At 44.3% G+C, this 12,529-nt stretch overlaps 1 protein-coding gene across 6 annotated transcripts in view; it reads left to right on the forward strand.

The window, feature by feature from the left end:
* WWP2 (WW domain containing E3 ubiquitin protein ligase 2) overlaps positions 1–12,529 on the forward strand; it is a 145,051-nt gene that overhangs the window by 433 nt on the left and 132,089 nt on the right. Inside the window, exon 1 of one of the 6 annotated variants that reach the window (XM_027978133.3) lies at positions 1,860–1,933. The exons of 2 other annotated variants lie outside the window; for them this stretch is intronic. The gene's annotated coding sequence lies outside the window, so the exon portion shown is untranslated. Of the gene's footprint in view, positions 1–1,859; positions 1,934–2,070; positions 12,149–12,529 lie in introns of those variants that run through there. 3 more of the 6 variants (XM_060398454.1, XM_042231869.2, XM_042231871.2) reach the window with 3 other exon arrangements.

Raw genomic sequence — 12,529 nt, forward strand, 5'->3', positions numbered from 1 at the left:
GATGACATAGTTCAGATTTTTTATGTGTCTTAAAATATCTCCTGTATTGCAGGACCTATAGAAGCCAGTTCAGTGCTCAGTAAAAGTTGATGTAGCCTGTTCATTCAACGGATTATTTAAAGAGGCCTCCTATTGGCCAGGTACTGCTTTGGAAGCTGGGTTATAGCTCCTGTCTTCATAATTTTTTTGTAGGGGGTAACGTAACAGATTATACATATACACATTCATGTGAAAGGCAGATAGTGCTAAGTTGAGGAATTACGGAGAGAAAAAACAAAGCAGGAAGGTACTGGTAGGAGGGGAAAGGAAGAGATGAGTTGCGATTTAAACTAGTGTGACCAGGAAAGGCTTCACTGCAAGGGACAGTTAAGCAAACATATGAAAGAGATGAGGGGGTGAGCCAATTGACTACCCAGGAAAAGAGCTTTCCAGGAAGAGGGAAAAGCCAAGTCCACAGACCCTCAGGCTAGAGTGGCTGAAGCAAGGTACTGAGTGAAACTGCAGTTGGAGATGAGATAAACAAAGGGGAGGGGTGGAAGGGACCATGTAGAGAATTTATGAAAGAAAAGTGAAGCGCAAGAAAAGTCTTTCAGTCCTGTCGGACTCTTTGCGACCCCATGGACTGTAGCCTACGAGGCTCCTCCATCCATGGGATTTTTCCAGGCAAGAGTTCCGGAGTGGGCTGCCATTATTCAGGATATATATCAAGCTTTTACTCCTTTAACTCACAGTGAGAGACTGCCTTGGCTAATCCCTTTTTTTCTTTTGGTGAACACCTACTCAAATGCCACCAAATCAAAGAGGCCTTCCCCTAGAATAGAATTAGTACCGCTCCCATCTAAAGACTGTTACTAGGGAAATTTTAATAGTTTTATAGATGGGATTACTGTAAGAATTAAGGTGTTAACAGAGGACTGTAGCTCCTTTAAAGGCCATCTCCTGGATGGATTTGGGATGGGAAAAGTAGAGACTAAATGCTCAACCAGTTTAATTTGTATGCATATCTGATCCCTCCACCTGGAAGACCTAAAAATAAGACTAATTAGTTCACAGTGCTTAAGGCTAATTAGTTGATTCATACTCATTTTAGTTAATGCTGATTGAAAGTGAAAAATTTATTCAACTTGTCAAAGCTGAAATTCTTGACCATCGGTAAAGAATACTGACTTAAAATATTTTATTTTCCAATTCATAAAGTTCTACCTAATCTATATATTATCAAAATAGGGCTAGTTTGCTGTGCTGGGGCATCTTATGGACAACAGCAAAGGTTTCAGTGATTTTCTACCTTTGTTTTATGTCACAAGAACAGATGCTCCACAAAAGCTACTTTCGAGTTTCTAGAGCCTAGAAACGTGCCTGGCACATAGTAGGCTTAGGGTTGTCAGATATAGCAAATTAAAACATAGGATGCCGATTACATATGAGTATCAACTAGTTTTTTTAAACTATAAATATGTACTGTACCAGACAATATTTGGGGCACACTTCCGTATTAATGGCAGTTTAAAATTACAATTTAAGTCGGTGTTCTGTATTTTATCTTGTCTGTTAACCCTAAGGAGTTCAATAAATATCTGCTGACTTAATAGACTGAACGCCTCCTCTCACCTGTAAAATGGGGCTAAGATAGACACGCCCTCAGCGTTGATGGGAGGAGTAAACGAAGCGCCTGGCACTCTGCGAGATTTCAATTTGTTTGCTGGGAGACCATCTAGCAAGTGGAAAATCCTCCCACTTTTTAAACATACAAAGGACAAGAAGGCCTTCTGGCCAGAGGGTCTCAGGCCTGGCCTAGGTTGCCCACACCTGAGACCCGGCCAGCCTCTTCCGGGTCAGCTGACCGCGCGTGGTCACGTGACCTGGCCCGAGTGCGGTCTGTGGAAAGCGGAAGTGGGAGAGGAGTTGGGCGCCGCTTCTGTGGCCGCTGCAGGTAGCCAGCGCGGGCACTGGGGACGCAGCGGGCGGGTGGGGGCTCGGAGAAGTCCGGGGGCGGCGGGCGGCGCGGGGTGGGCCGGGGGAGGCGCGGCCCCGGCGCCGGGGGGCGGCGGCTTCCTGTGGGAGGGGCCTGGCGCGGCGGTTCCGGCCTCCGAGGAGGGGTGTCCCGACTCCCGCCCGAGCGGGGTGGGCGCGCCGCTGGCCGAGCGCGGGGGCTGCTCCGAGGTGGGCGCGAAGGCCGTCCTGAGTGCGGCGGCCAGCAAGTCGTTCCGGAAAGGGAAAGCATCATAGGTGCCAGGCATGAAGAGGAGTGACCTTTGTGGAGGAAGCGGGGCAGGGGGAAGGGGCGACTTGGGGGATTGAGTTGCAGTGGGTCGCCTGAGAATGGGCGAGTGACGTGGTGGGGAAAAAAGGAGAAATTAGCTAGCAAGAAGATGCAGCGTGAGCCTCACCTGAGAGTCTTTTCCTTTCTTCCTCTTTGGAAATGATTGGTACTCCAGACTTTGATTTTGTTCCCATTCAGTGTTTTAAACTTCAGGAGGGATCACAGAATCTTGACCATCTTGCTTTGGTCACACTCAGTCCTGCTTGGGTAGAGTTTCTACTTCTTGGGAACCTAGTCCTTCAGATCATCTATCTTAGAGGTTTGCTCAGATCAGATCAACTTTTAGACTTAAAAACAGAGTGTGGGCATTTTGCTCTGGCCTTAAAATGGCTTTTAACCTCCAGTGTTGAGCAGGACCTAGTCCCAGCATGCCCTCGCCAATACAGATACTGCTGTAACCTTGGACAGTGTCTGCCTACACTACTTTATGAGTTTTCCTCTTTCTTCAGTTTAAATTATTCAGTTTGCTTTACCATGTGACTGCTTATCTCCAAGGACTGTAACTAGGTAGCAAGACTGAATTGTGACCTGGATCATGATTTTGAAAATAAACACCTGTGCTAAAGCTGTTCGTCCTCTTTTTCTTTGTATTTACTAACATTTGCAAAGGTGGAATGAATTTCACAGATGTATTATTGGAGTGAATGTGTAAACTGGACATTAACAGAAGCCAGAGTCGTTTTGGATTACAAGTAGGAAAAAAAATACTTTTGTAATGAATAATGAGTTCAAGTTTTTGGAGTACTTGACAAATATTTAAAAATTGATTTTTGTGGCAGCCCTGTGAATTAGGTTGGGAAGGTGTTATTCCCATCTCACAATGACTAAACAGACCTGAGAGAGATGACTTGATTTTTTTTTTTGACAGTTTTTTGCTTTTTCTTATCTATTGATCTCTTTCTCCCTGCTAGACTGCAAATTCCTCAGGGGTAGAGTTCATATCTTATTTGACTTATTTAACTACTAACCTAGTTTCTGGCACGTTGTGGGCACTTGGTAAGTGTTTGGTAAATAAATGAGTTTCTAAAGGTCACAGACCTGTAAGTGGAGGACAAGATTTGAACCTGAGTCCTTGGTCTTCTCTTGTCAGATGTGCTTGCCATGTTCTGTTATTGGTACATGTGAAAACGATGGGCATGAGATAAGGCTTGAGTTGGCTTCTCAGTCTCCTTCATTTAATGACTACTTTCCCAGTTGCAAAGAATTTATGACAGCATCTCGTTTAATCTTTACCGTGATCCTGTGAAGGTTGGAATTGTCCATTTTCTGCAGAAGAAGAAACAGGCTTAGTGAAGTCCTTGCTTTAGAATCTGGAAGTAGTGAGTGACTGAGTAGGGACTCAGGCCCAGGCATTTTATCCTTGAGCACATTCTTTTCCATTTATAGAAGCAACATAAAGTTTTATTTTAAAATATTTTTTCCAACTGCATAAAGGATGACATTTTAAGGGAAAGCTAGTACAGGGTATAGCAAAAATTGTGAACATGGAGTGTAACTGAAGTTTAGAAAATCCTGTGCTATACCATAGCTGCCTCTTCCTGGGAAAACATTTTTTCATTCAGTGAACATTTATAAGTGCCCACTCTGTGCCAGGCATTGTTTTAGAGTCACATTGTCCAGTATGGTGGTCACTCTGCAGTGTTGAGCCCTGGAATTAGGTTATGAATGTAAAATACAGACTAGATTTTTGGAGTCTTAGTATGAAGAAAAAAGGCAAAATATTTAATTCACTTTTTAAAATATTATAATACATGATAATGTAGATATAATATGAATATGTGCTACAAATGATGGTATTTAAAGTTTATTGGGTTAAATACAATAGGATTGAAATTTCCTCTGTCTTTATTTTTAAAATGCTTCCTGAAAAATTAAAAATTATAGTGCACAGTGCTATTCTGAGCACCAGGACTATGTTACACAATGAAGGCAAAACCCCCTGCCTTTGTGGATCTTTCATTTTAGTGGTGAAAGGCACATGAACAAATTAACCAAGTAAATGCACACTATGTTGTAATAAAGGAGGGAGGCAGAATGTGGAGTGTTGCCTGGCATTAAAATTTTATTTATTAATAAAGTAATAAGTATTAGCTGTACCAGGTCTTAGTTGTGGCACTCGGGATCTTTAGTTGCAGCCCACGGGATCTTTAGTATTTGAACTCTCAGTTGGGATGCATGGGATCTAGTTCCCTGGCCAGGGATTGAACCTGGGCCCGCTGCATTGGGAGCTCAGAGGCTTAGCCACTGGACCACCAGGGAAGTCTTGGCATTGCAATTTTGAAGAGAGTGCTCAGGAAGTCTTCCTGAGAAGGGAACAGTTGAGTGAGTATCTGAAGGAGGTGAGAGGAGCGGGGTGGCTAAATGGGGACACAGTGGTCCAGACAGAGGGAAGAGCAAGCTCAAAAGCCCAAAGGATGGGCCACCCCTGGCAGGTGGGTGGACTTGCCAGGAGGCCAGTGTGATTAGAGTAGGTGGCTGAAGGGGAGGAATGAAGAGGATGAGGTCAGAGAGGCGTTGGGGGTAAAGGGAGAGATGGGCAGGTTGTGGGAACCTTGCAGACCACTGTGAGGATGTTCGTTTTCACTCAGAGTGAGTTGGGGCCATTGGAGGATTTTGTGCAGTGGATTGGACACATCTCATCCTGTCTTTTAACAGACTCACTCTGGGTGCCTTGTGGAAAAAGCAAAGAGGAGTGAGGTAGAAGCAAGGAGACAAGTTTAGAGGGTCCTGCCTTGGTCCAAGTGAAGAATGGGTGGGTGGCAGCGATAGAGGTGGCCCTCGGCAGTTTGGCATGGGTTTATTTTAAAATGCGCCAACAGGGGGTGTGGAGGGGACGTGAAAGGAAGAAAGGAGTTATGGCAGCGCAATCTGTGGTGTGAACACCTGGAAGAATGGAATTGCCACTAACTGAAACAGGAAGTTTCAGACCACCTGACCTGCCTCTTGAGAAACCTGTATGCAGGTCAGGAAGCAACAGTTAGAACTGGACATGGAACAATAGATTGGTTCCAAATAGGAAAAGGAGTACGTTAAGGCTGTATATTGTCACCCTGCTTATTTAACTTATATGCAGAGTACGTCATGAGAAACGCTGGGCTGGAAGAAGCACAAGCTGGAATCAAGATTGCTGGGAGAAATACCAATAACCTCAGGTATGCAGATGACACCACTCTTATGGCAGAAAGTGAAGAGGAACTAAAAGCCTCTTGATGAAAGTGAAAGAGGAGAGTGAAAAAGTTGGCTTAAAGCTCAACATTCAGAAAACGAAGATCATGGCATCTGGTCCCATCACTTCATGGGAAATAGATGGGAAACAGTGGAAACAGTGTCAGACTTTATTTTGGGGCTCCAAAATCACTGCAGATGGTGATTGCAGCCATGAAATTAAAAGACGCTTACTCCTTGGAAGAAAAGTTATGACCAACCTAGACAGCGTATTCAAAAGCAGAGACATTACTTTGCCAACAAAGGTCCGTCTAGTCAAGGCTATGGTTTTTCCAGTAGTCGTGTATGGATGTGAAAGTTGGATTGTGAAGAAAGCTGAGCGCCAAAGAATTGATGTTTTTGAACTGTGGTGCTGGAGAAGACTCTTGAGAGTCCCTTGGACTGCAAGGAGATGCAACCAGTCCATTCTGAAGGAGATCAGTTCTGGGTGTTCATTGGAAGGACTGATGCTGAAGCTGAAACTCCAATACTTTGGCCACCTCATGCGAAGAGTTGACTCACTGGAAAAGACTCTGATGCTTGGAGGGATTGGGGGCAGGAGGAGAAGGGGACGACAGGATGAGATGGCTGGATGGCATCACCAACTCACTGGACATGAGTTTGGATGAACTCCGGGAGTTGGTGACGGACAGGGAGGCCTGGTGTGCTGTGATTCATGGGATCACAAAGAGTTGGACACGACTGAGCGACTGAACTGAACTGAACTGACTGAAACAGGAAGATTGTAGGAGGAACAAGGCTGGGGCTCAATTTCGTTGACTCATTGTAAAATGCCCAGTGATGGCATCATGGGCAGTTCAGTAGGGAAGTCTGGAGTCAGGCTGGGCTGGGGATGTACCTGTAGAAGTGGTTAGCATGAGCAGGTGAAGAGACTGGGCAAGGTCACTTATGGCGTAATGTGAATACATAGCCAAGAGGAGTGCTAGAACTTAAATTTTGAAACAAAAATCTTGGTTTATACTAGCAGGTATTTTAAGCATTTCAGTGTGTCTTGGGGATCTTGGTTTTCTCTCCTTTTCACTTTTCATCTAAAGACCCTTTTGAAAAACCACAAACTAATGGGTTTCTTTTCTTTCTAAGGAGGCGACTCTTCCAAGCGCGTGTCTCTGTAGTGCCTCCGAAAATCAATTTGAGTTCCAGTTTTTGGAATTAGTTGGTCTGTCTGGGTTGGCAACCAATTTAGAGACCTCCAAGAAAGATGGGAAAGAGACAGACAGCCGGCAAGGATGGGTAATGGCTTTTTACTGTTGGAAATGTTGGTTCTACCTAAGAGGTATTGAATGAATGTTGTTGCCAGGCATCCTGCTGTTTTATAGATTTAAAACAAACAGAATCTCTCTGTGGTGAAGTGATCCATGCATGAGGTGGTGTAGGGCGTTTGAATCTTGGTCTTCTGAACCCAGGTCTGATGCTTCTGTCAGCAGGACCTATGGTAGTGGATGCATGGACGTCAGCTTCCACTGGAATCGAGTCCGTGAACTGCTTTTGATTGACTTTGGGTCACTTCAGACAGTTTTAGACTCTTGAATTTCTGAGAGGTAGGGACGAAAGGAAAAATCTTGTTTCTCTTAAAAAGAATCAACTGAATCTTTTTGAGAAGGTTGCAGTCCCCTGTTCCTGCTTCTCCCCCAGCAGCTTGAAAACAAACATTCAGTGCTTTCAGTCCCCATGTTAATCACTCCTTCCAGGAAAATACCAGATATCAAGACTTGGCAGCCCTGACCTAGGGCAGGTCCTCTTTCTGTGTCACCCATGCCTTTTGCTTCCTGTTTTGTCCTTGGAACTGCTTTCCAGTCTCCTCTGTCTGTTTTATTTTGGCCAGCTGTGCTGCTTGCAGTTCCCCAGCCAGGGTTTGAACCTGGGTCACAACAGTGAACACCCAGAATCCTAACCACTAGGCCACCAGGGAACATCCCTGTGTCTTTTATTACTAACTTACAATTCCACTGTGCTTCCAATGCTATGACCTCCCTGTCCCTCCCTCTCTTTTTATCTGCTTGGTCTTTGTACGAATGGCCTTTGGCCAAGTTCAGTTCCATTTGATTGCTTTTCAAGATGGGCCTTTGGAGGATGGAAGGGAACTCAGTGCTGGACAGAGGAAAGAGGCCAAGAAAGAAGCATTAGTGTTGGAAAAGCAAGAGAGGGTGGAGGAAAGGAGGAATCTTCTGAACAGACCTGTCTTATCCACATCTTTCAAGAAGTGGATACAGAATGGATCTGCACTTATGAATAAGAAGCTCTGCCTGTTTCTGCCTGTTATTAAAAACACATTTATTTATTTATTTAGGGCTGTGCTGGGTCTTTGGTGCTGCACGGGCTTTTCTTCAGTTGCAGTGCGCGGGGGCTACTTGCTCGTTGTGGCGAGCATGGACTTCTTACTAAGGTGCCTTCTCTGGTGGGGCATGCACTCTAGAGTGTGTAGCTTCAGGAGCTTCAGCTTGCAGGCTCTGGAGCACAGACTCTAGTTAGTTGTGGTGCAAGGGCTTCGTTGCTCTGTGGCATGCGGCATCTTCCTAGACAAGGGATCAAACCCGTGTTTCCAGTACTAGCAGGTGGATTCTTTACCACTGAGGCACCAGGGAACCCCTTCTACCTATTTTTAAACTAAAAATCTTAGTGCTGGTGAGTTGTCTTTGCTCTTCCCTACCTCGTCTGCTGTGCAAGTTCTTCTGTCTCAAGATCAGTGTTTCCTTGAGTCAAACCTGGGTCAAGAATTTCAGGAATCTCAGAGCTGGAATTTCAACATCAAGAACACGTTTAGCTTGTAGTAATCCTTAAAGAGCACTTAGTATTATTTGCTGGCTGCTTTACCTGAACTCGTTTATTCCCTATGATCATCTTACAAGGTAAGTATTAAATGCTATCATTAGGTTCATGTCACAGACTAGGAAACTGAAATTTAAAGAGGATGAGAAGTAACTTGTCGAGTGCCACTTGATGGCTAGTGACTGATGAAGTAGTCTGTTTCCAAAAGATTTACTTACTGGTCTAAAAGATTCTTGCTGAAGTTGAGTGATAAGAAGAATCAAGTACTTCAGACACTGTCACTTGCTAAATCTGATGTGTGGTTGCTTTCTCCTGCCAAAAGCTCTCTGAGGATTTATTTAATGGGGGTCTCTTAGATCAAGATATCTGAGTCCCAAAGGGTAGGGGCCTCATGGCATTCTGTATTTCCAGGGCCTGGCACAGACCTGGGGCTCACCAGGGGTCTGTGAGCATGTGTCAAAAGACTGACCCTGGCTCAGGACTGGTTGGGTTGAATCAAAGGGGTTTGGAAGAGGTACAGTCAGAAGGCCAGATGTCCTCTTGCTGAAGGTGCCCTTGACAGTTATAGTCCCCTGCCATGACCCCTGCAGATACCAAAATCTGCCACTGCTAACTGAGAAGTGTCAGTCACTCAACTGTATCCAACTCTTTATGAACCCATGCTTAAAGAATCAACCTATCCTGGGAATTCCAGTGGTTGGGACTGGCACTTCCACTGTGGTAGTGTCCATGTTCAGTCCCTGGTCAGGGAAGTGAGATCCTGCAAGTCATGTAGCCCAGCCAACTGCAACAACATAAGAATGAACCCATCCTAATAACACAAACATTGAGTTGTCCATTGGCTGATGAATGGGTAAACAAAATGCGGTCTGTTCTTACAAATGGAATGTTACTCAGCTAGAAAAAGAAATGAAATATTGATACCTGCTACAGTGTGGGGAACCTTGAAAACATTATGCTAATGAAAGAAACCAGGTGCAAAAGACTACATATTGTTTGATTTCATTTATTTGAAATATCCAGAATAGGCAGATCCAAAGAGACAGAAGAGGTTAGTGGTTAGGGACAGGGGAGCAAAGATGAGTGAGAAGTGACTGTTGGTTTCTTTTGGGGTGATGGAAATGTTCCAGAATTCAATAGTGGTGATGGTTGTACAACTCTCTGAATATACTAAAGCTCACCAAATTGTATGCTTTAAAAGGGTGAACTTATGGTACCTGAACTATATTTCAACAAAAACAAAGAGTCAACCATGCATTTTCACCTCTATATTCTGTCCAGGTCAAGTCAAGGATTGTTTTTCTATTTTAATTTCTCTGGGTCTTCGGTGTGGCAGTTGGTCTTCTGTTGCTGTGGAGCATGAGCTCAATAGTTGCCCCGAGGCCTGTGAGATCTTAGTTCCCCCACCAGGAATTGAATCCATGCCCCCAGGCTTGAAAGTGCAGAGTCCTAACCTCTGGATTGCCGGGAAATTCTCCAGTCACATCTCTTACCACTGTCATCCTCCTCTTTCTCTGCCCTCCAGCAGCACTGGCCCCCTTTTGTTCCTTACACTCTAAAGACAATCTCAAGAGCTTTCAATCTCAAGAGCTTTTGTTCTTGCCCTTTTATCTGCCTGGAATGTGGTTTATTTGGTTGCTTTGGGTCTTAGTTGCATCAGCAGGCTCTTGTGTTGCTGCGCACAGACTCTCTAGTTGTGGTGTTCGGGCTCAGTAGTTGCGATGCTCTGGCTTAGTTGCTCCATGGCATGGGAGATCCCTGCATGACAAGGTGGTTTCTTACCCACTGGACTGCTAGGGAAGCCCCTATCTGCTTGGCATGTTCTAAGGCAGATGCCCTCAGTTCCCTTCTTCAGATCTTTGCTCGGAAGGGAAAGTGAAGTGAAGTCACTCAGTCGTGTCCGACTCTTTGCGACCCCATGGGCTGTGTAGCCTACCAGGCTCCTCTGTCCATGGGATTTTCCAGGCAATAGTCCTGGAGTGGATTGTCATTTCCTTCTCCAGGGGATCTTCCCAACCCAGGGATCGAACCCAGGTCTCCTGCATAGTAGACAGATGCTTTACTGTCTGAGCCACCAGGGAAGTCGGAAAACCCCCCTTCTAAATGAGACTTGCCTTGTCTGCAACCTTTAAAATTTTACTTCCAGCTCGTACCACCAAATCCCTGTGTTCCTTCACTGCTTTGTTTTCCCAATACCGCTTGTCCCTTCTCTGGTTCTCTTGTTTGTTTACTATTTGACGTCGCCTCCCCCCACACACCATTTCCCTTGGTGCCCGTCTTTTACTGTATGAAGAAGCCAGCCGGTGGAGCTTCATTTATTCCTTCCCTCATGCTCTTTCCTGGTAGCTTAGTGGTAAAGACTCTGTCTGCAGTGCAGATGACACAGGAGACTTGGTTTGATCTTGGGTCAGGAAGATCCCCTGGAGGAAGAAATGGCAGCCCACGCCAGTATTCTTGCCAGGAAAATCCCATGGACAGAGGAACCTGGCTGGCTACAGTCCCTGGGGTTGCAAAGAGTCAGACATGACTGGGCATTCACGCGTGCGCACGCATGCTCTTTCCTGTGTGTACATATAAGTCTCTGACCTTTATAATTTTCTTTCTTTCTAAGGAACTTCTTTTCAACAGTTTTTGCAGAGCAGGTTGTTGTTTGAGAATATCATTTTTTCTCCTTCACTTTGAATGGTAACTTCATTGGATGGAAAATTCTAGGTTGGTGGGTTTTTCCTTTTAACATTGTAAATATCCCATTGCATTCTCCTTTCTTGTTTTTTAAGTTTATTTTTTGATTTTTATATTAAAAAGTCAAATTGACTTTGGTATTTTTGATACTTATGAGCTTCCTGGGTTTGTGGTTTGGTGTATGTCATTAAATTTAGGAAATTATTAGCCATGTTACTTCAGATATTTCTTTTGCTCTGTTCTCTCTTCTTCTGGTATTTTAGTTATGTGTATTTTATACCCTTTAAAATTGTCCCACAATTCTTGGAAGTTTCTATTTTTTTCTTTTTTCACTAATTCTGTTTTTTTTCTTTGCATTTTAGTTTGGAATGTTTCTGTTAATTTATTTCCAAGCTTACTGATTCTTTCCTCAGCCACGTCCAGGCTACTCATGGGCCTGTCAAGGCCTTCATTTCTGTTACTGTGTTCTGCATTTTCTTTGTTTTCTTTCTTAGAGTTTCCATGTGTCTGCTTACTATTACCCCTCTGTTTTTAAATGTTGTCAGCTTTTTCCATTAGAGCTCTTAAGATATTAATAATACTTATTCTAAATTCCCTGTCTGATCATTTGAAAATCTATGTCATATCTGAGTCTAATTCTGATGCTTGCTTTGTCTCTTCACACTATTTTTTCTTGCCTTTTAGTATAGCTTAGAATTTCTAGTTGAAAGCCAGGCATGATGTATTAACTAATAAGACCTGGGGTGAGTGAACAGGCTTTTATCTAGTTGGGCATTTTGTGTAATCTGGCTTGGAGTTGGCTTGTATTTAATGACTGAAGTAATTGAAGGTACCTGAAGCTCATATTCAGAGAAGGCAATGGCAACCCACTCCAGTACTCTTGCTTGGAAAATCCCGTGGATGGAGGAGCCTGGTAGGCTGTAGTCCATGGGGTCGCTATGAGTCAGACATGACTGAGCGACTTCACTTTCACTTTTCACTTTCATGCACTGGAGAAGGAAATGGCAGCCCACTCCAGTGTTCTCGCCTGGAGAATCCCAGGGATGGGGGAGCCTGGTGGGCTGCAATCTATGGGGTCACACGGAGTCGGACACGACTGAATCGACTTAGCAGCAGCAGCAGCAGCAACAGCAGCAGTTCATATTATGCTAGGTATCCTTGTTTTTGTTTCCCTTGTGTCTCTGGTCCTCCTAAGAACTTTTTCTTAAGTAGAGTATATACCTTTTAGCTCTTTCAACTGTAATCCACTGTTGTTATTACTATTTTGGACCCTTGATATAGTGGCAGAATGTGGGGGAGGGAAAGCATTTTATAATTTTATGGTTGAATCTCATTTTTTTGTTGGTGTTGGGCTGCGTGACTTGTGGGATTTTACTTCCCTGACCTGGGCCCTCGGCAGTGAGAGCGCAGAGTCCTAACCACTGGACTTGGACTACCAGGGAATTCCTTAAATCTGAGTCTCTTAATGGGTCTCTGTCCCTGGGCTGTGACCTTCACAAGTGTTTAATTAATTAGTTAATTATTCATTCATTT

The sequence above is a fragment of the Ovis aries genome, chromosome 14, assembly GCF_016772045.2.
Source record: "Ovis aries strain OAR_USU_Benz2616 breed Rambouillet chromosome 14, ARS-UI_Ramb_v3.0, whole genome shotgun sequence".
In the NCBI taxonomy this organism is placed as follows: Eukaryota; Metazoa; Chordata; class Mammalia; order Artiodactyla; family Bovidae; genus Ovis; species Ovis aries.